Consider the following 20,168-nt stretch of genomic DNA (forward strand, 5'->3'; position numbering starts at 1 on the left):
AAAATGATCCCATTACTTAACTATGACAGGTTTATTTAAAAATTTTTTTTTTTTTTTAAATGTTATTAATTAAAATTTATTTGGCCTTGCAGTATATTTATTTGGGGTTGAAATTCAAATGTGACCTGCAAATTCCATAGTTTTAATTATCAACCATCAATTCTATTGAACCAGATGTGATCTGTTGTTTCTTTTCCCCACTTTTTTCATTTGTACTTTAAATTGGACCCCTTATACAGAGAGGCTGTGTAACATATTCAACAAGCTGATGTATGATATCATTAATAGTTTGAATATTTTTAGACCCCCTCCACCCCTATCTTGTACAAGCCAAATCTGGTGAAAACATCCCAAGGTTTGTGTGATTCTCGATTATGTATTTTTATTGTATTTCTTTATCATAGGAATTATTTTTATAATTTAATTCTGTTGTCTTTAATTCAAAAACAAGACAGCTTTATCAATATATATATATATATATATATATATATATATACTTGATATCACCAGAATTGATGTCTTTAAAACCAGTTAATCAGTTAATCTCTCTCACGGGGATTATTGTCTAGTAACCGTCTGTAGTCTCACATTGAATCTGTTTTGTCTGGTTACTTAAATTCCTAAAAAAAAATAAACTATTTGCTTTCTCCTAATACCAAATAAAACATCAAGTCTCTAATTAGTCTATTTTATGAATTTCTATTTCTTGATGAATTTGAAATAAATTCTTGAATGTAAAATAATATCTATATCACCCCCATCGCTCATCAATTTACTTCTCCATGCCTCATATTGTTATCCAATTTTATCCCACATCACTACTAACATAGCAATATATATATATATATATATATATATATATATATATATATATATATATATATATAGCGCAACCCTATATATATTCCATATATATATATATATATATATATATATATATATATATATATATATATATATATATATATATATATAGCGCAACCCTCATCTTATTCTGACAAGTTCCTGTTGGAACCATTCAGTTTAATGAATGTTCTCAATCAAGACTACAAACTGGTAAATTACTTTTGCCATAAACATCTTCTAAGTCAATGCTTCATTTTGTTTCATTTATTTTCTTATCAAGAATTTTGTCTGTTTTTTTCCTGCTGCTAAATATAAAGAATGGTTTTGTTGCTCTTTGAATTATTTTCCTAATTTTTTAATTTTTTTTTATTAATTTGTCTGTGTATTTACTGAGTGTAAACCTTACATATCGGCTTCTCTTGTAGTAATCAGAAACAATATCAATACAACTCTATTTATCCCCTACCACATAGATCTATAAAATTCTAGCATCTTTTCTGTTTGGCCGCACCTGTGGAAATTTCAGAGTTTAGTGAAATTTTTAAAAATTAGTGTATTGGTGTAATTTTCCATGCTGAATCTCGGGAGAGATGTGACTTTTTCCAGAATTTTTTTTTTTTTAATTATAGAGGTTTAAAGTTTGATCATTTTTACCCAATCAGAAAACAGGATTTGAAAGCTATCATTTTGTGCATGACAGCACATGCTGTCAACTGTAAACAAATGAAATATTGGCAGAATTCAGCTTTATGCATGCCATATATATATATATCTTAACCTTTTTTTTTTCTGAAGTTTTCATAACATTTTTTCAAATTTGTATTCTACATGCAAGAATTTACATGATTACGTGAAAACAAAAAAAAAATTTTTGATTTTTTTTTGGTATGTGATTTAAGGCCTATTTAGCTATTAGTTTTAGCACATCTCACAACTACGATTTAATAAGCAAAAAATGTCTGTGAGTAAGCAGGTTGGTAACGGCTTGGCTTGTTACTATGGAAACAGGGCATGAGCTAAAATTACCCAAAATTATTAATTTTTTATTTATTGATTTATGGTGAAAACGAATTTCATGTCAGTGATTACCATACAAAACTACATCATTACACCTAATATGAAATCGATTGGAACAGAAATTGAAAAGCGGCAGCCAAACAGAAAAGATCCAAACTCTAGCATTTACTTTCTCTGTATATTGTAGTGAAATAACAGTTGAATTAAATCTCATATTTATTTTGTTTTTAACTTTTCTATTTTCTGGGAAACAAACTTATTCAACAGACCCCTTGTTAATTAACAGTCACTGTAATTTCTCTCTCTGATTCATATTAATCAAAGGGTTAACGAGAAATACTCTTTGCAACCAGGTATTTATAAATTACTTTCAAGACTGTGTGTATACTTTTTTTCCCTTGAGGAAAACCCAGTTCACTCCATTTTTGTTCTACGTAGTTGTGGTGTGACTTTACAAGTTTTTCAAATGAAGAAAACAACCAAGGATTTTAAAAGCAATACCTTTATATTTCAGGATTTCCTTCAACATTTGCTACTTCCTGTGACAATTGTATATGATTCCTCCACGTCATAGTCTCAAACACCTTTGCATCTGAAATTGGCCCCTTTTATATGGGTTTTTTTTTTTTTGATTTTTTTTCCTTTTTTTCTTTATCAGTTGAGCCAACTTCAGAGTTTCATTCTTGTTGAAAGATGTTCAAAATCAGAGCCAGGTTTAGGCAAAGCTAAACATGCTAAAGTTTAGGACCTTAATCCAAGAAGTGGCCACAAAATTTGAGAATTATCTTTATTATCATTACAGGTATGTTGATACAAACAGGAAAAATAGAACTCAAAATATGAGTATATTTGTATTAATATTTAGGAGAAGCAACAGAGTGACTCAAGGTCCAAGAATTTTGTGTATTGCTACTGCTAAATATTAATAAAAATACACATTATTGTTATTATTTGACATTCATAACAATTTTTCTTTTTTTATAATTTATATTTAAATGATAATTTAACTCAATTAATACTAACAAATTATCAAGCGGGCTAAATGGATGCTACTCAAAAATGCTATGAATGGCACCAAATGTGAAAATGACAGCAACATATGACAAACAAATGTCTTTATGGAGATCTTCCAAAAGACGGACGAGACCATATGGTCACTGCATGTACCACCCTGACCTGGAAGTATCCAAATTAGTCTTGTGGAACCTGCTCCATGGTGATGTAAGAAGCAGAAGACATCATCACACTTACAATGACAACTTCGTTGTAGATACTGGTCTGGAACATATGCAGTACCTTGAGGCAGTGATGATGAACTGAGAAGTGTGGCAGGTAGACTTTGTTGCTGCAGCCTAGGTTGGAACTTGGCCATAATAATAATAATAATAATAATAATAATAATAATAACAATCAGTTCTATATTTAAGAGATGAGGAATTATGTACATTATTTATATTATTTACAATTGACGGATATTTGTCCTCATCTTGTCTGTTGTTAACACAACATTTCAACTGATATACCCTCCAGCCTTCATCAGGTGTCTTAGGGAAATGTTGAACTTGGGTTCTCATTCCTAAGGTATTTTTCGATATTGTTGTTGTTGTTATTATTATTATTATTATTATTCAGGTCACTGCCTGGAATCGAATTCGGAATCTTGGGGTTAAGAGCACAGGCTACTAACCCCAAGATTCCGAGTTCGATTCCGGGCAGTGACCTGAATAATAATAATGATAATAATAATAATAATATTAACAACAATTTTGAAAAATACCTTAGGAATGAGAACCCAGGTTCGAAATTTCCCCAAGACACCTGATGAAAGCTGGAGGGTATACCAGCTGAAACGTTAACAACAAACAAGATGAGGACAAATATCTGTCAAATGTAAATAATAATCAGACTTAATTATTTACACAAGTTGATAGGATTTTATAATTTTATAAAAAGGCTTGGATATTAATCCTTATTAGATTTAATTACATTTGCTCTTCTCCTCCTGTCCCTACTTCTCTCCTTCAGGAATTTGTTGTGCATTCTGGTACCATTCATGGCCCTGTTCTGTTATTACTCACCCATATCCTCTGTAAGATCCCTTTAGTTTAAGGCCCCACCTTGTCCTAATGTGGTCCTAGTCACATGATCATAATTCCCCCTTGTTTATATCAGTTGCTTTATACTTAATGCTATGGCAATACCCACTTCGTCACTCACACACACACACACACACATATAATGACAAATATGCATACATATAAAACATAGACACACATACACAATATAGACATTCACACATCTAATAATAAACAGTCATTCAAACATGTAATATAGAAACATACATACAATATAGACAATCATGTACATATGGAGACATACACACCAAAATAATATGAATATTTATCATTCTGAAGTTATCTTAGTTTAACCATCTGTCTTGTTCAAAATAGCTCTTATTTATAAGTGTAGTTGCCAATATTTCAGTTTCTACAGTTTGTGTCATTAAAAATAATAATAATAATAATAGTAATAATGATAATGATAATAACAACAATGTTGGTAAAGCAATTCCTTTGTAGGATACTCTTTTACTTGTTTCAGTCATTTGACTGTGGCCATGCTGGAGCACCGCCTTTAGTTGAGCAAGTCGACCCCAGGACTTATTCTTTGTAAGCCTCACTCAACTTATTTCAACTACAAAACTCTAATTTCTTTTATCTAATTTAGATTTTTAAAAAAAGCACACAAAATATTATTTTTAACAACAAATTTTAAATAATTAGCTGTGTTGTATTAACTTCGTTTATAAACATGGATCACTGTTGATCAAAATTTATTATTTATTGCTAAACTAAACTCCTCCCCCACCACTGAAGTTCTGCTCCCCCCCCCTCTCTCAATATATATATAGATATAGATATATATATATATATATATATATATATATATATATATATATATATATATATATATATATATATATATATATATATCCCCTTTATTCAATGAGATATTCCCCACAACACCAGTTTAAAAAGAAAACAGTTTTTATGTGATTATTTTCCCTCAGTCCAAAGTAGCATAGTAAAAAAAAAAACATCATTACTATCAAAAATTCTTTAAACATTCTTTAATTAAGAATTGCCTGTGATTAATAATAATGATAATAATAATGATAGTTATTTTTGTCAAAATTTCTAATTCAGAAGTAAAGTTGATTAAATGATCAAACTTTATTATTTTCCATTTTACCAAATCCCAGAAATCTTAGGCCCTTTTTTCTCTTGAAATTGCATTCCCTATGTTTCAATTGATTTCAAAAATAACAAAGAATGTAGTAAAATGGGATGGACTATTTGACCTGAAGACAATTCTAACTGGGTCCTGCCTACAAGGTCATGTACTGTTTATCTTGATATGAGGTCACTATGTTGCACACATATGGTTGTTATGCATATGCCTGGTGTACCCTTATCAGACAAGTAGTCATGTTGGGTATATTGGATTTCATATATTTGTACCCCAACATCACTTTGATGGTGTGTTCTGATTCCTCTCACTCAATAATAATAATAATAATAAAAGATAATGAGAAAGTAACCATACTCTGGGATATGCCAATACACACAGATAGAAAAATTAAGGTCAATAGGCCAGATATAGTTGTCAGAGATCATCAAGAAAAAAATACTTTTTGATTGATGTATCAATACTAGCAGATGACAATATTTCTCTAAAAGAATTGGAGAAACTTTCAAAATACAAAGACCTGGAAATAGAGGTAACTCAAATGTGGAATCTAAAAACAGAAACAATTCCTATCATAGTGGGCGCATGAGGTATGATAAAAAAATATTCAGACAAATAGATAACAAAAACCACCAGGACTAACAAGTATATATAACATACAGAAAATAGCACTACTAGGCACTGCATACATCCAACATAAAGCACTTTCAATACAGTAACAATAAGAGCATCACAGCAAACGACAGCACACACCCAAGGCACACAGGGCTGTGCTCGATAGTGCAGTGAAAGCACTTGATAAAAATAAGACTACTGAATAATAATAACAATAATAAAAAGATAAAGAAAATTAAGCTGGTGTTTGGAACATAAATTAACATAAAATTTTGTTTGGGGTGGGGATTAATTGAGATCTCTTTAAAACCTGAAGTCTGTATCAGAGAAGCAAAGGCAATGTCAGGCAAATTGATTATCAAAAGGATTAAAAAAGAAAAGAATTACTTTTTATAAAGTAGAAACCTAGTTTTGTTGGGGGGAGTTTATAGCTAATCATAGCCTAATATATTACTGGCACTTTTGTGTTCTCCTTTAGAGGGATGTAAATAAAATGGCTACTCTGGAAAATAATAATAATGTTATGACAGAAATTTCTGAGGTGAATGTGCTGGAAGTTATCATTCATGCCTTTTTTCTAAGGTCGTACCTCTGCTAATGACCCTCCAATAATTTGCAATGTGGTTCTCTCTGATTAGATGGTTCTAAAAGAATTTATGTCAATTAAACTAATTAACAAAAATTCAAATGTTTTTTGTTTTTTTTCAAAAAACAGAGCTTTTAATTTCAATTTTACTTATTATTTTCTTTCTAAAATAAAATCTTTATCCTCATTTTCACATCAAACGTGGGCACGCAAACACACACACACACACATCAACCACACACACGTGCACACATGACAATATCTATCATAAAGGAAAATCTTTTCAAGTTCCTCTGTTTTGTTTTTGTTTTCAACCCGGGCCAGTAACATTGTAATTCATGCCTAAATATTGTAATAAATAAATATGTCGACATTTACAACCCACTAACACAATAATGCAACATTGTAAACCACTTTTCAATCATTTTCAATTAATTTGTAGTCTTTTCTGAGTGTTTTGTGTTTTACTCATTATTCATTAATATCACATCTGTTGCTTTGGTACCTTCTGTTGCCATGATACTTACTGTTGCTATGGTACCTTCTGTTGCTATGGTACTTCTTGTTATTTTGTGTCCAGCTTTTGTGGTGGTATCTTTTGTTGTTGCATTTTCAGTTACCATTCCAGTGTCCCCTACTGTTACGTCCTGGTTCCTTTAAAAGTAAGAAACAGGGAAACTCTCGTCCAATTTTAACCCTCAAAAAACCTGTTGCCCTTGTTGAGTATTTCTCCAAAGGGGGTGGAGGGCTTCTGGGTTCATAATAATAATAATAATAATAACACTAGCAATATCATTTTTCAAAATATTGGGTTAAATTGAAAATCCCTGTTGATGGAAGAAAATAACGGCTGCCCATTTCTATCCAGAGGGTTTTTTTAATGGTGGTAAAGAATATATACACCACCTGTTTCCAGTGTAACAAAAACCCTGACCCCCTAACCCCTAAGCCTAAATACCAGGTGTATATATTCTTTATTTGCGCCATTTTTTTAACCCAATATTTGGTTAAAGAAGGAAAACAGTAATATCGACATAGAGTTCCACTACTAAAAACTATTTATTTCACATCTTATGATGTAAATAATAATAATAATAATAATGATAATAACTATAATAATAATAATGTACCCTGATGCAGTACCAGGTAGTGGTTCTTATGGCTTTTGATCTTAATTAATTGGAAATGTTATCATGTACATGTTTTGTCTTGGTATAAAAAATGGGCTACAGTAAATATTCTGCTCATCACCACAGATTTGCTTGTCAGTTGCTTGACCTTAACCAGTTGAGCATGTCCCTTGGTGGCTGATGATTTGTGTGTCTCTGATCACAAGCTGTAAAGGTTGTGTCTGCAATAATTGGTGCATTAGGAACTTTGACTAATGATAAAAACAAATAGTTGAAGGAGACTGGAATGGAATGTCTTGTAGTGCTTCTACAAAAGGTTTGCCTCTCAGGAGCAAGAAAGATTATCAGAAGGCTTTTGAGCACTTGAAAGAATTATTGAAAGCTTGTGGATATCTAAGTTTACAGGTAATAATTTGCTACCCACATAGATTCTACCAGGAATAAGACCAAACCTGAGCCAAGTCAAATGATGATGATAATAATTGTCTCAGAATTATCACCGTTCCATAACAATCCAATTGGCTACAATAAACTTCCTCTTTCATGAAGTTTTCACCTCATTTTAAGTGGAATCCTGATTCTGGAAGTACTGCTACCTATGGTTATCTAGATTTGTTAGGGATACACAAACACACACACACACATTATTTGCAGTTATTCAATACCAAATTTCAATTATTTCTCAATTCTCCACCAACTGTCAACATTTGATTACTTTAACCCTTTCGTTACCAACCTGGCTGAAACTGGCTCTGGTTCTGAGTACAAATGTCTTGTTTTTATAAGTTTTGAATTAAAATCTTCCACCAAACCTTAGTCACAGTTTATGTTCCTAACACTAGCTTAATGGTAACTAAGCTATTTTACTAAATTCTTTGTTATATTTAAAGTAATTGAAAGAAACACAGAGCATCTCAAAATAAATACAGTAACGAAAGGGTTAAAAGGAGTTGGTTATTTTCCTTGATAGTATATATTTTTGAATAATTTCTTTTAAATAATCATATAACTAACTATGAGACTTTTTAACTGGTTATTATTTCATACTTTTTTTTTTTTGCAGTGTCCATAATTATAATCCTCACTAAAACTAACTTATTAAGAAGGTGGTGAATTGGCAGAATTGTTAGCACGCTGGGCAAAATGCTTTGCAACATTTCAGCATCTGTCTTCACATTCTGAGTTCAAATTCTGCTGAGGTCAATTTTACCACTTTTCAGTGGGGGTGGGGATCAATTAAATAAGTACCAGATAAACACTGGGGTCGATGTAATTGACATACCACCTCCCCCAAAGTTGCTGGCCTTGTGCCAAAATTTGAAACCATTACTACTACTATTATTATTATTTTATGTTTGACTTTTGCTTTGCACTTGTACAAGTTGGATCCAAGTCTCACCCAGAGACCTCAAGAGACAACAAGTTAGAAGTTCATGTAGGTGTTATGCCTAGGGTGCCATATATTTCGATTTGTACATAGTGTTGTTCTAGAGAATGTTTAAGAAACCATAAGAAAATTATGTGTTTGTTTTGTGTTATTATTATTATTATTAGTGCTGGTGGAGAGTTGAGCCTATACGCCTCGCACTATTTAGTCTCAACCCTTCATCTTCCAAGTTCAAAATCCTTCCAGAGGTCATCTCGAAAAGTACCAGTAATATACTGGTTTCACTGAAATCAACTACGTTGCTCCTTCCCCACTTCTATAACAAATCTGTCCTCGTGCCTAGTCAAAAGAAAGGAATGTTATTATTATTATTATAACAAAAGAAATCATCATCTTCATCATCATCATCATCATTATTATTATTATTATTATGTGTGTCAGTGACAGTATTATTGGGTGTAGTAGTTGTAATATTAGTAGTATTAGTAGCAATTCAAATTTTTTTTTTAAATCCCTTCTTTATTCATTTTTTTATGTTCCAGTGTAGCAGTATTTTGTCCCAGTTTTTCTAGGATTTCTGGACAACATTTTTTGTCAATAAAAAGCAAAAATTACTCCTTGTGACAGGAAGATCGTGTATTTTTTCTCGTTACCATTTGGTAAGCATTTCCTTGGAAACAGCAAAATGTTTTGGACCATTCTCTTTCTTTGAAATCTTGTAATATAGTTTCTTCAGGTTATCTTTTACTAAAATTTACCACAAAATGGAAATCATTGTAGGTTTATTATCATTATTATTATTATTATTATTATTATTATTATTATTATTATTATTATTATTATTTTCTCATTGCCTGATGAAACTGTGGGAATCTAAAATTGTTTCTATGAAAACAAAAAAAAAAAAAGAGGGAAAAAAAATTCATTACTCATTTTAATTTTATTTAAATAAATAATAAAAAAAGAATTTGCGTTTAAATAAAAAAAAAAGAGGAAAAAATTGTTAGAGAGGGGAAAAGAAAGAAAAGAAGTATCCCCCAAAATATATAAAATAACAGAAAATATAATCATTAGGAATATTTTAATTCTGGTGTAATTAATTGTATTGCAATTAATGATAATTGTTTCAAAAATTATATTTTGTTGTAGCAATTCAGTGTGTTTATTTGTTTTGTTTCATTTTGTTTTTTGTTTATTTTTGATGTTTGTTATTTTTTTTTAATGTTTTTTATTTCATGCAAATATAAAACTTGTATTAGAAAAACACAGTTTGTCTTGTTCATTTTTCTATTTCTTGTTGATGAATTCCAGTTTTTATATATATATATATATATATATATATATATTCTTTTCTACTCTAGGCACAAGGCCTGAAATTTTGGGGGAGCGGGGCAGTCGATTGGATCGCCCCCAGTACACAACTGGTACTTAATTTATCAACTCTGAAAGGATGAAAGGCAAAGTCGACCTCGGCAGGATTTGAACTCAGAACATAAAGACATGAAATATCGCTAAGCATTTCACCCAGCTTGCTAACGTTTCTGCCAGTTTTTATGTATATAAAAGGCCCAGGGGTTGTTTGCTCAATAAGTCTTCACAACCACGTGTCCGCTGGTTCAGTCCCACTGCAGGACACTATTGAGGATTTTATATAATGTGGTTGGTGTTAGGAAGGACATCCAGCCATAGAAACCATGCCAAAACAGACAATTAGAGCCTGGGCAGTTCTTCAGCTGACCAGCTCCTGTCAAACCATCCAACTCATGCCAACATGGAAAATGGACATTAAATGATGATGATAATGGTGGATCTCCTCATGTTCATTAATGCCTTGGAAATGAAGTTTGAGAAACAGAAACGGTATTGGAGCTAGCACGTGTGTATGTGTGTGTGTGTGTGTGTGTGTGCATACATATGTGTATATGTGTGTCTAATAAATATATATATATAATATATATATATATATATATATATATATATATATATATATATATATATATATATATATATAGTGTGTATGTGCTTACGATAGTTGATTTATGGAAGAGATTATGTTAAATTTTTGAAATGCAAATATGTGAATGAAAATTAAGTTCAGACCTCTACATGGTAGCTAGACCTAGTAGAAATAGTAGCCAAATCTTCCTTCAAAACACCCTACTGTCTTAATCCGACAATTCTACCTATTATGTAGTTTGAATGAAAAACTGTAACTAAAGATTAACCCTAACCCCACAAAAAGGTGAAAGAAGAGAGACAGCATAGCAAAAGTTTTGCCTGACTGTCATCCTGTACTCCCCTTGTTGCTAGCGAAATGGTATATGCAAGCTGTGTGAACAGCTGGCTGTTTTAATGGCGGAACCAACGGGTATTCCATTAGAAAAAGTTTTAATCGATTTTCTTAGTAAGTAGGGGGCTAGGGAAAAAATACAAACCGCATTCCAATCTATGCACCCGTCTCCACATGTGTGCCATTTTTCATGCAAATCCACCCAGCCATTTGGCTGTGAACCGCAAGACAAAAATGAATATGACGATCGCCCATGTCCAATTTATATTATAGACTAGCAGCTAAGCCTGGTTTCGCCTGGTCTGTTTGGATGATGTGGCCGTGATCGTTTTCGGTTAGGCATAATCTATAACAGCGTTTCTCAACCTTATCATTTCAGGTCCCCTGTTTCGATTGGAGCCTCCAGCTGTATGAAAATTTCCTGATTCACCCCATCCCTTGTCAGAAAACAGCTTCAGGAGTTGTGAAGAACGAATTTGTATGTAGTTTGTTTCTGACAGCTATTCTATTGGACCACTGTCTAATCATTAAAACATTGATTTAATTATGAACATAGAAAGAAATTATACATTAATCCCTATTTTTGTAAGCATTTGTATCTGGAAAAATTTTATTTACAGAGAGCAAAAATTGAAAGAAGATATATGAAATAGATGTGTGTGTGTGCGCGCGCATTTGTGCTTGCACATGTGTGTATGTTTACGATAGTTGATTTATGGAACAGATTATGTTAAATTTTTGAAATGCAAATATGTGAATGAAAATTAAGTTCAGCCAAATCTCTCTCAAAACACCCTACTGATAGGTAAGGAGATAGATAGATAGATAGATAGATAGATAGATAGATAGATAGATAGATAGATAGATAGGCAACATTTGTTTTTGCAATTTCTGTATTTTCAACTACATAAATGCATGCATACATACATATATATATCATCATCATCATTTAATGTCTATTGTCCATGCTGGCATGGGTTGGACAGTTTGACCAGAGCTGGCAAACTGAAAGGCTACTCCAGACTCCAGTCTGATTTGGCATGGTTTCTATGGCTGGATACCCTTCCTATATACACAATAGGCTTCTTTCAGTTTTCATCTACCAAATCTACTCACAAGGTTGTAGTAGAAAACACTTGCCCATACAGTAGGGTCTGAACCCAGAACATGCGGCTGAGAAGCAAGCTTCTTACCACATTACTACACCTGCCCCTATAAAAAAAAAAACTGTTAGGCTACAGAAAGTTTCAAACTCACAATCTTCTGCATGTGAAGCAGACATGATAACCACTATAATATATCTGCATGTGTCTCTTTTCTATTCAATGAACCCTGCTGCCCATGTAATGAAGAAAGGCACTGGATTTGTCCACATTTAACTCCCTTCCTGCCACCATGCTCATCACCTCACTTCTCTCTCTCACCTCAGTGCCTGTGTAAGAAGAGATTGTAACAGATCTGCATCTTATTGTCCCCATTTTTATTCTACTAGCTATCACTTCCCTTCCAATCAGTCACTCGTTATTGAGTGGCACATTATTGAGGGAAGGGAAATGATAGCCAGTAGTAGACCTTTAATATTGCTAGGAATCCTTTTAGTAATATTAAAGGCCTCCAGGCAAATCAATTCACTAACCCCATTACTATTTATTTAGCCACTAGAATACGTAAATCGCAACAACTGCATAGTGTTTCTATACCTGTAGTTGGCACTGCTTGAGGGTCAACTTATCCAATACCAGAAACTCAGCAACACAACTATCAATGCTGATACAGTGAGAAGTGGACCTGGTGAGATTATAAAAATGCTGGGGTAGAAGTGTACTGCATGCAAGAGGTCAGATGAGGATGGAATCTCAGCCAGAGTCCTCACAGACAAAGATTACAAAGTCATCTGGGTAGGTAACAATGTTGGTTTAGGTGAAGTAGGTGTAGTAATGGAGAAGAAAGGAACAGATGAAGTAATCCAGAATGTGTGACAGAATAATTAAACGTAGGTTAATTGAAAATAGTGGAGGCGCAATGGCCCAGTGGTTAGGGCAGTGGACTCGCGGTCAGAGGATCACGTTTTCGATTCCCAGACCGGGCGTTGTGTGTGTTTATTGAGAGAAAACACCTAAGCTCCATGAGGCTCCGGCAGGGGATGGTGGCGACCCCTGTTGTACTCTTTCGCCCCAACTTTCTCTCACTCTTTCTTCCTGTTTCTTGAGTAATGCTGCGATGTACTGGCGCCCCATCCAGCTGGAGGGAACACATACGCCATAGAAACCAGGAAACTGGGCCCATGAGCCTGGCTAGGCTTTAAAAGGGCGACGTTACCGTTAATTGAAAATAAAGCAATAGCAACTATAATCACTCTTTATGCAACATAATTTGGACTGATGAACAAAAGATCTGTTTTCTGAGGCCCTTCTGCAAATCACCTTGGTCATAAATGACAGTGATATCGTTATCTCTGCTGATGACTTCAATGGATATGTTGGTCAGAATCTTAGTGGCTACTCTAGAGTATATCATGGTTGTTATGTTTCTAGGAACGAGGGGAAAAACCAAGGTTTTTCAGTTCTGTGCAGTCAATGAACTAACCTTTTGCATCACAATATCAGCTACTTGATCACCTTCAAGCATCCCAACCAGAAAGACTTGATTCTTATCAAGAAATGAGATAGGCAGATTGCCCTTCCTCAGGTGAAAAATATGTCCCTCAACAAAGGCTTCTCATTGCTGACTTCAGAATAAAATGGATTGAAGGACAAGAGACGAAGAGGACAGTATGGAAACTAAAATATCCCTCTGCAAAAAATATTTTCAGGGTTTTCTAGTTTACAGATGATAAAAAGAAGGCAATAGAGGCCATTAATGTAGAGGACAACTTGGAATTTGATGATGTTGTTGTTGGCACTCCGTCGCTTACGACGTCGAGGGTTCCAGTTGATCCGATCAACGGAACAGCCTGCTCGTGAAATTAATGTGCAAGTGGCTGAGCACTCCACAGACACATGTACCCTTAATGTAGTTCTCGGGGATATTCAGCGTGACACAGTGTGACAAGGCTGACCCTTTGAAATACAGGTACAACAGAAACAGGAAGTAAGAGTGAGAGAAAGTTGTGGTGAAAGAGTACAGCAGGGTTCGCCACCATCCCCTGCCGAAGCCTCGTGGAGCTTTTTAGGCGTTTTTGCTCAATAAACACTCACAACGCCCGGTCTGGGAATCGAAACCGCGAATCCACTGCCCTAACCACTGGGCCATTGCGCCTTCACCTGGAATTTGATGATACAATTAACAGAAACTACAGACCAGGTTTGTGGCTAGAGCAAGAAATCATATCTAAGTTAACATGGCAAGAGAATAGCATGGTTGATAGAACAATAAATCTGAGAGGCTGGTAGAAAACAGCTAACATAGAACAATAGAATACAGCTAAAGAGGAGAGAGGTGAAGAGAAGCCAAAACTGGATGTTTGTCAGTGTACCAAAAAGATCAAAGTGCTACAGATTGTGAAGCTATACTTCTGAGTAAACTAAGACATTGTTGGGAACAAGTGTGTTTGTAGTAAGAGATGAGGAATTATATACATTAAGTGTCAGTAGTGGTGTGCAAGAGAGACGATTGCGCTGGTTTGGACATGTGGTGAGAATGAATGAGGATAGCTGCATGAAAAAGTGCCACTCCCTAACAGTTGAGGGAACCCGTGGAAGAGGTAGGCCCAGGAAGACCTGGGCTGAGGTGGTGAGGCAAGACTTTCGAACATTGGGCCTCATCGAGGCGATGACTACTGACCGAGACCTTTGGAAATGTGCTGTGCGTGAGAAGACCCGGCAAGCCAAGTGAAATCGTTGCCAGTGCCCCTGGACTGGCTCTTGTGCGGGTGGCACATAAGATGTACCATCCTGAGCGTGACCGTTGCCAGTGCCTCTGGACTGGCTCTTGTGCGGGTGGCACATAAAAGACACCATTTTGAGCGTGGCCGTTTTCGTGCGGGTGACACGTAAAAGCACCCACTACACTCTCTGAGTGGTTGGCGTTAGGAAGGGCATCCAGCTGTAGAAACTGCCAAATCAGATTGGAGCCTGGTGTAGCCATCCGGTTGCACCAGTCCTCAGTCAAATCGTCCAACCCATGCTAGCATGGAAAGCGGACGTTAAACGATGATGATGATGATGATGATTTACATTATCTATATTTGATGGATATTTGTCCTCATCTTGCTTGTTGTTAACACAACGTTTCAGCTGATATACCATCCAGCCTTCATCAGATGTCTTGGGGAAATTTCAAACATGGGTTCTCCCATTCCTAAGGTATTTTTCGACGTTATTATTATTATTTTTATTATTATTATTATTATCATTAAGGTCACTGCCTGGAATCAAACTCGGAATCTTGGGGTTAGTAGCCTGCGCTCTTAACCACTACGCCATATGCCTGTGCGCATAGATTCCGAGTTCAACTCCAGGCAGTAACCTGAATAATAATAACATCGAAAAATACCTTAGGTTCAAAATTTCCCCAAGACACTGGAGGATATATCAGCTAAAACAAGATGAGGACAAATATCCGTCAAATATTAATAATGTAAATAATATACGAGTGTGTTTGAAATGATAGCAGTGCACACATTCTTGTTAATGATGAACAAAAAGCTTGGAAAAGTTAGTACAGAAAAAAGCAACTTTTTCAAGTATACTAAACAGAGGGATCAGCTGTTGAAGTGAATGGTTGTATGGTCAAAACGACCCTTAAATATATGAGAATGGAGAAAACAGCAAGCCTGTCAGATTTAGTTACTTATATTATGGAAATATTAGGAAAACGGGGCTTGAGCTAGTTAATGATATTGTCAGTCAATACAGAAAGGTATCATAACTGATAACAGGCATAGCAATATTCAGCTCACAACTGTAAGGTCATGAGTTCAATTCTCAGTGATGCATTGTGTCCTTGAGCAAGACACTTTATTTCACATTGCTCCATTCTATTCAGCTGGTAAAAATGAGAGGCAAAGAGGTAAAGAGGAGGAACAGACAGGGAGTGAGAGAGAGGAGATTCATAGCACTGACAGGTAAGACAAATATAATGCATCAAATGCAGGACGATGAGTGAAAGGCATGGAGACATAGAGGAGGGAGAGGGGAGGAAGGGGTAAGAGAGAGAGAGAGAGAGTTACAGAGAGAGATTCAGTGAAGGAAGGGAGTGGATACAGAATGATAGTGAAAGACATTGAGACCGTTTTCATATTGTCATAGAGAAAATGCTGCAAAACTTTTCCTTTTCAACGATATATGATAAAGCAGTTGAAAATATAGAAATTGCAAAAACAAATGTTGCCTATCTATCTATCTATCTATCTATCTATCTATCTATCACCCTACCTATCTATCTGACAGCTATTCTCTCTCTCTCACACACTCACTCTCTCCCTCTGTCTATCTCTCCCTCAGCAAATACCTGTGGATGTTACTTTTACTTTCCTGCAGTTGAAGGGAGAGGTGCAAAGAAAAAGAGAAATAAAAGGTGTTAAGCAGAGGAGGTATAGTTGAAGTGAGTGGCAAAGTGAGAGACAAGAGGGACAGAGAGAGGAAGTGAGACAGAGTGAGTGGTGACTGAAAGGAAGGTGGCATTCGTTTTGTGTTTTTCCCTGTTCATCAGTATTTTCAGAATAGACGATATATAATAACAGAACAACATCATTCTCTATTTAGCATTGGTGACATGAACGTAGTATGCCCGCACTGTCACACATAGATTTCTGCAAAAGTCATTTAATTGTTGCCAGAATGATAAGGTTTCTTTCCAACTCTAGGCACAAGGCCTGAAATTTGGGGGAGGGGGCAGTCGATTAGATTGACCTCAGTATGCAACTGGTATTTAATTTATCGACCCTGAAAGGATGAAAGGCAAGTTCGACCTCGGCAGAATTTGAACTCAGAATGTAATGTCAAACAAAATACCGCTAAACATTTCGCCTGATGTGCTAACATTTTTTATTTCTTTTATTGCCCACAAGGGGCTAAACATAGAGGGGACAAACAAGGACAGACAAAGGGATTAAGTCGATTACATCGACCCCAGTGCGTAACTAGTACTTAATTTATCAACCCCGGAAGGATGAAAGGCAAAGTTGACCTCAGCAGAATTTGAACTCAGAATGTAATGGCAGACGATATATTGCTAAGCATTTTGCCCGGTGTGTAACGTTTCTGTCAGCTTGCTGCCTTAATGGTAAGGTTTCTTTGCCTAATCTACAAGAATATCCTGACCAACTAAAGCAACTTATTGAGAGCACCAACATTGAAGGAATAAACTTTAGTCAGAACATCAGAAACTATAATTCAATGTATTCATTCACCTCATTTGGAGCCAATGTCACACCACCCACTGGTCATGGCCTATATTGCTTCTGCTTGCGAGGACAAGTCTATCATCACACAAGCCACTTACATCGTGAAAACAATGAACCTACAAGATATAGTCAACTCTATATTGTTGATTCTAATGAAGCCTTCTGATGTCTGTTACATTTACTTGAAAAGAAAAAGTAAAAAGACAGAAATAAAACTTGTTAAGCAGAGGAAGTATAGTTGAAGTGTGAGACAAAACATCGAAGCAGAGGGACAAACAGGGAGTGAGAGAAATGAGATTCATAGCACCAACAGGTCAGACAAATATAATACGTTAAACGCAAGAGGATTGGTGAGAGGCAAGGAAACACAGGGAAGGGAGGGGGAAGAGAGAGAGAGTGGGGACAGAGAGAGTTACAGAGATAGATTCAGTGAAGGGAGTGGATTCAGAATAATAGTGAAAGACAATGAAGCTGTTCTTATATTGTCATAGAGAAAACACTGGAAAACTTTTCCTTTTCAACGATATATGATAAAGCAGTTGAAAATATGGAAATTGCAAAAACAAATGTCACCAAGTATCTTCCTTATACATAATTATTCGATATTTATTAAATGAAATCACTATTTACAGATGCTTACATTTTGTGTTTCCGTGAAGTTTTTGCTGGTCCAGCTAGTTATTATAGTTCTCTAAACCATGACAGGGGAGTTTAAAACTGGTTGTTCATAGGAACTCCTGTGGAGGCACAATGGCCCAGTGGTTAAGGCAGCGGACTCGCGGTTGTAGGATCGCGGTTTCGATTCCCAGACCGGGCGTTGTGAGTGTTTATTGAGCGAAAACACCTAAAGCTCCACGAGGCTCTGGTAGGGGATGGTGGCGAACCCTGCTGTACTCTTTCACCACAACTTTCTCTCACTCTTACTTCCTGTTTCTGTTGTGCCTGTAATTCAAAGGGTCAGCCTTGTCACACTGTGTCATGCTGAATATCCCCGAGAACTATGTTAAGGATACACGTGTCTGTGGAGTGCTCAGCCACTTGCACGTTAATTTCATGAGCAGGCTGTTCTGTTGATCGGATCAACTGGAACCCTCGACATCGTAAGCGAAGGAATGCCAACAATAGAAAATCCTACATGCTGATGACTTTGTTCTTACAGCAGAGTCTGTAGAAGATTTGAAGAAATTTCAGGCATGGAAGCAAAATCTACAATCAATAGACCTTGGGGTCTTTCTTGGTAAAAACCAAAATTTAGTAAGTCTGCTGCCATCAGGAATATGGCCATGCTTGATAAGCAAGGAAAAGGTACCAGTGTACACAGTGTGAATAGTGGGTTTACAGGCTAACTGAAAGTGACTTTGGATGTGGAAGATGTACAGGAGTTGAGAACAGTCAGTGCAGAAGTAAAATATATAATTTTTAATGTTAAGAAGGCTCCATGGAAGTAGTTGATCAGCAACTTATTTAGCTGTGGAAGAGGAGGCTCTGAAAGCATAATTTTGAAATATCTCTAAAACCATCAAAAGCTTGTTTATTTTTTGTTTTTTGATTTATTATTAGTGTTGCTTAATATGTTTTGCTAAAATTGCTGTTTCTTTTCAGATATCATCAGAGAAAGGTAATTAAAATTCATTAAAATGACAGATCTATCGGACTTTCAAAGAGGTCAAATTGTTGGTGCTTATATGACAGGTGCTAGTGTAACAAAAACAGCTGAAATGTTTGGTGTATCAAGAAGTACTGTCTCGAAAGTAAAGACAGCCTTTGAGAAAGAGGGGAAAACCTCCTCGTCGAAACAAAACTCCAGAAGAAAACCAAAACTTTCAGATAAGGACCATCGGACTCTTATGTTAGAAAGGATCACAAAAGTACAGCTCCCAAAATTACTGCAGAGCTTAATGACCACCTCAAGAACCCAGTTTCCACAAAAACTGTTCGCCGGGAGCTGCACAAAGCTGGATTTCACGGGAGGGCTGCAATCAGAAAAGCACTACTTTCAAAAACAAACGTTGCAGAGCGTTTAGAGTGGAGTAAAAACCTACAGAATTGGTCCCTAGAGCAGTGGAAGAATACTGTTTTCTCGGACAAGCCATCCTTTACCTTATTTCTGACCGCCGACCAAGAATATGTGTGGAGACAGCCAAAAGAAGCATTTGAGCCAAACTGCCTTTTACTTGTTTCAGTCATTGAACTGTGGCCATGCTGGGACACTGTCTTAAAGAGTTTAGTTGAACGAATAGACGCCAGTACTTTTTTTTTTAAAGTCTGGTACTTATTCTATCAGAAATTTTTGCTGACTCGTTAAGTTACAGAGATGTAAACAAACCAATACCGGTTATCAAGCAGTGATAGAGAAGAACAGTAAGACACATTTACATACACAAATATACACAACAGTCCTCCACTCTGTTCCCGTCTACCAAATTCACTCACAAGGCATTGGCTAGCCTGGAGCTATAGTAGAAGAAACTTGCCCAAGGTGCTACGCAGCAGGTCTGAACCCGAAACCTCGTAGCTGCAAAGCGAATTTCTTAACCACAAGCCAAGCCTGTCAAACTAAGAATTTCATAGTCAAATGCTTTTTAAAAAGACCAAAACGAAAACTCTGACAAGAACTGGCTCCAAAGTGGAAATTTCGAGATTAAACACTAGCTGAGAAGGGAGATAATTGAGAAAGCTCTATTCTAGAGTTACTGTCCTTT

At 35.5% G+C, this 20,168-nt stretch overlaps 1 protein-coding gene across 2 annotated transcripts in view; it reads left to right on the plus strand.

The window, feature by feature from the left end:
- Positions 1 to 11,586, plus strand: part of LOC106875554 (Golgi-associated PDZ and coiled-coil motif-containing protein) — a 455,453-nt gene extending 443,867 nt beyond the window's left edge. The window contains exons 10-11 of one of the 2 annotated variants that reach the window (XR_016238373.1): positions 2,522 to 2,665; positions 11,500 to 11,586. The gene's annotated coding sequence lies outside the window, so the exon portion shown is untranslated. Of the gene's footprint in view, positions 1 to 2,521; positions 10,099 to 11,499 lie in introns of those variants that run through there. The other variant, XR_016238372.1, reaches the window with a different exon arrangement.
- The last annotated feature ends 8,582 nt before the right edge of the window (positions 11,587 to 20,168 follow it).

The sequence above is a fragment of the Octopus bimaculoides genome, chromosome 25, assembly GCF_046866305.1.
Source record: "Octopus bimaculoides isolate indiv1 chromosome 25, ASM4686630v1, whole genome shotgun sequence".
Lineage (NCBI taxonomy): Eukaryota > Metazoa > Mollusca > Cephalopoda > Octopoda > Octopodidae > Octopus > Octopus bimaculoides.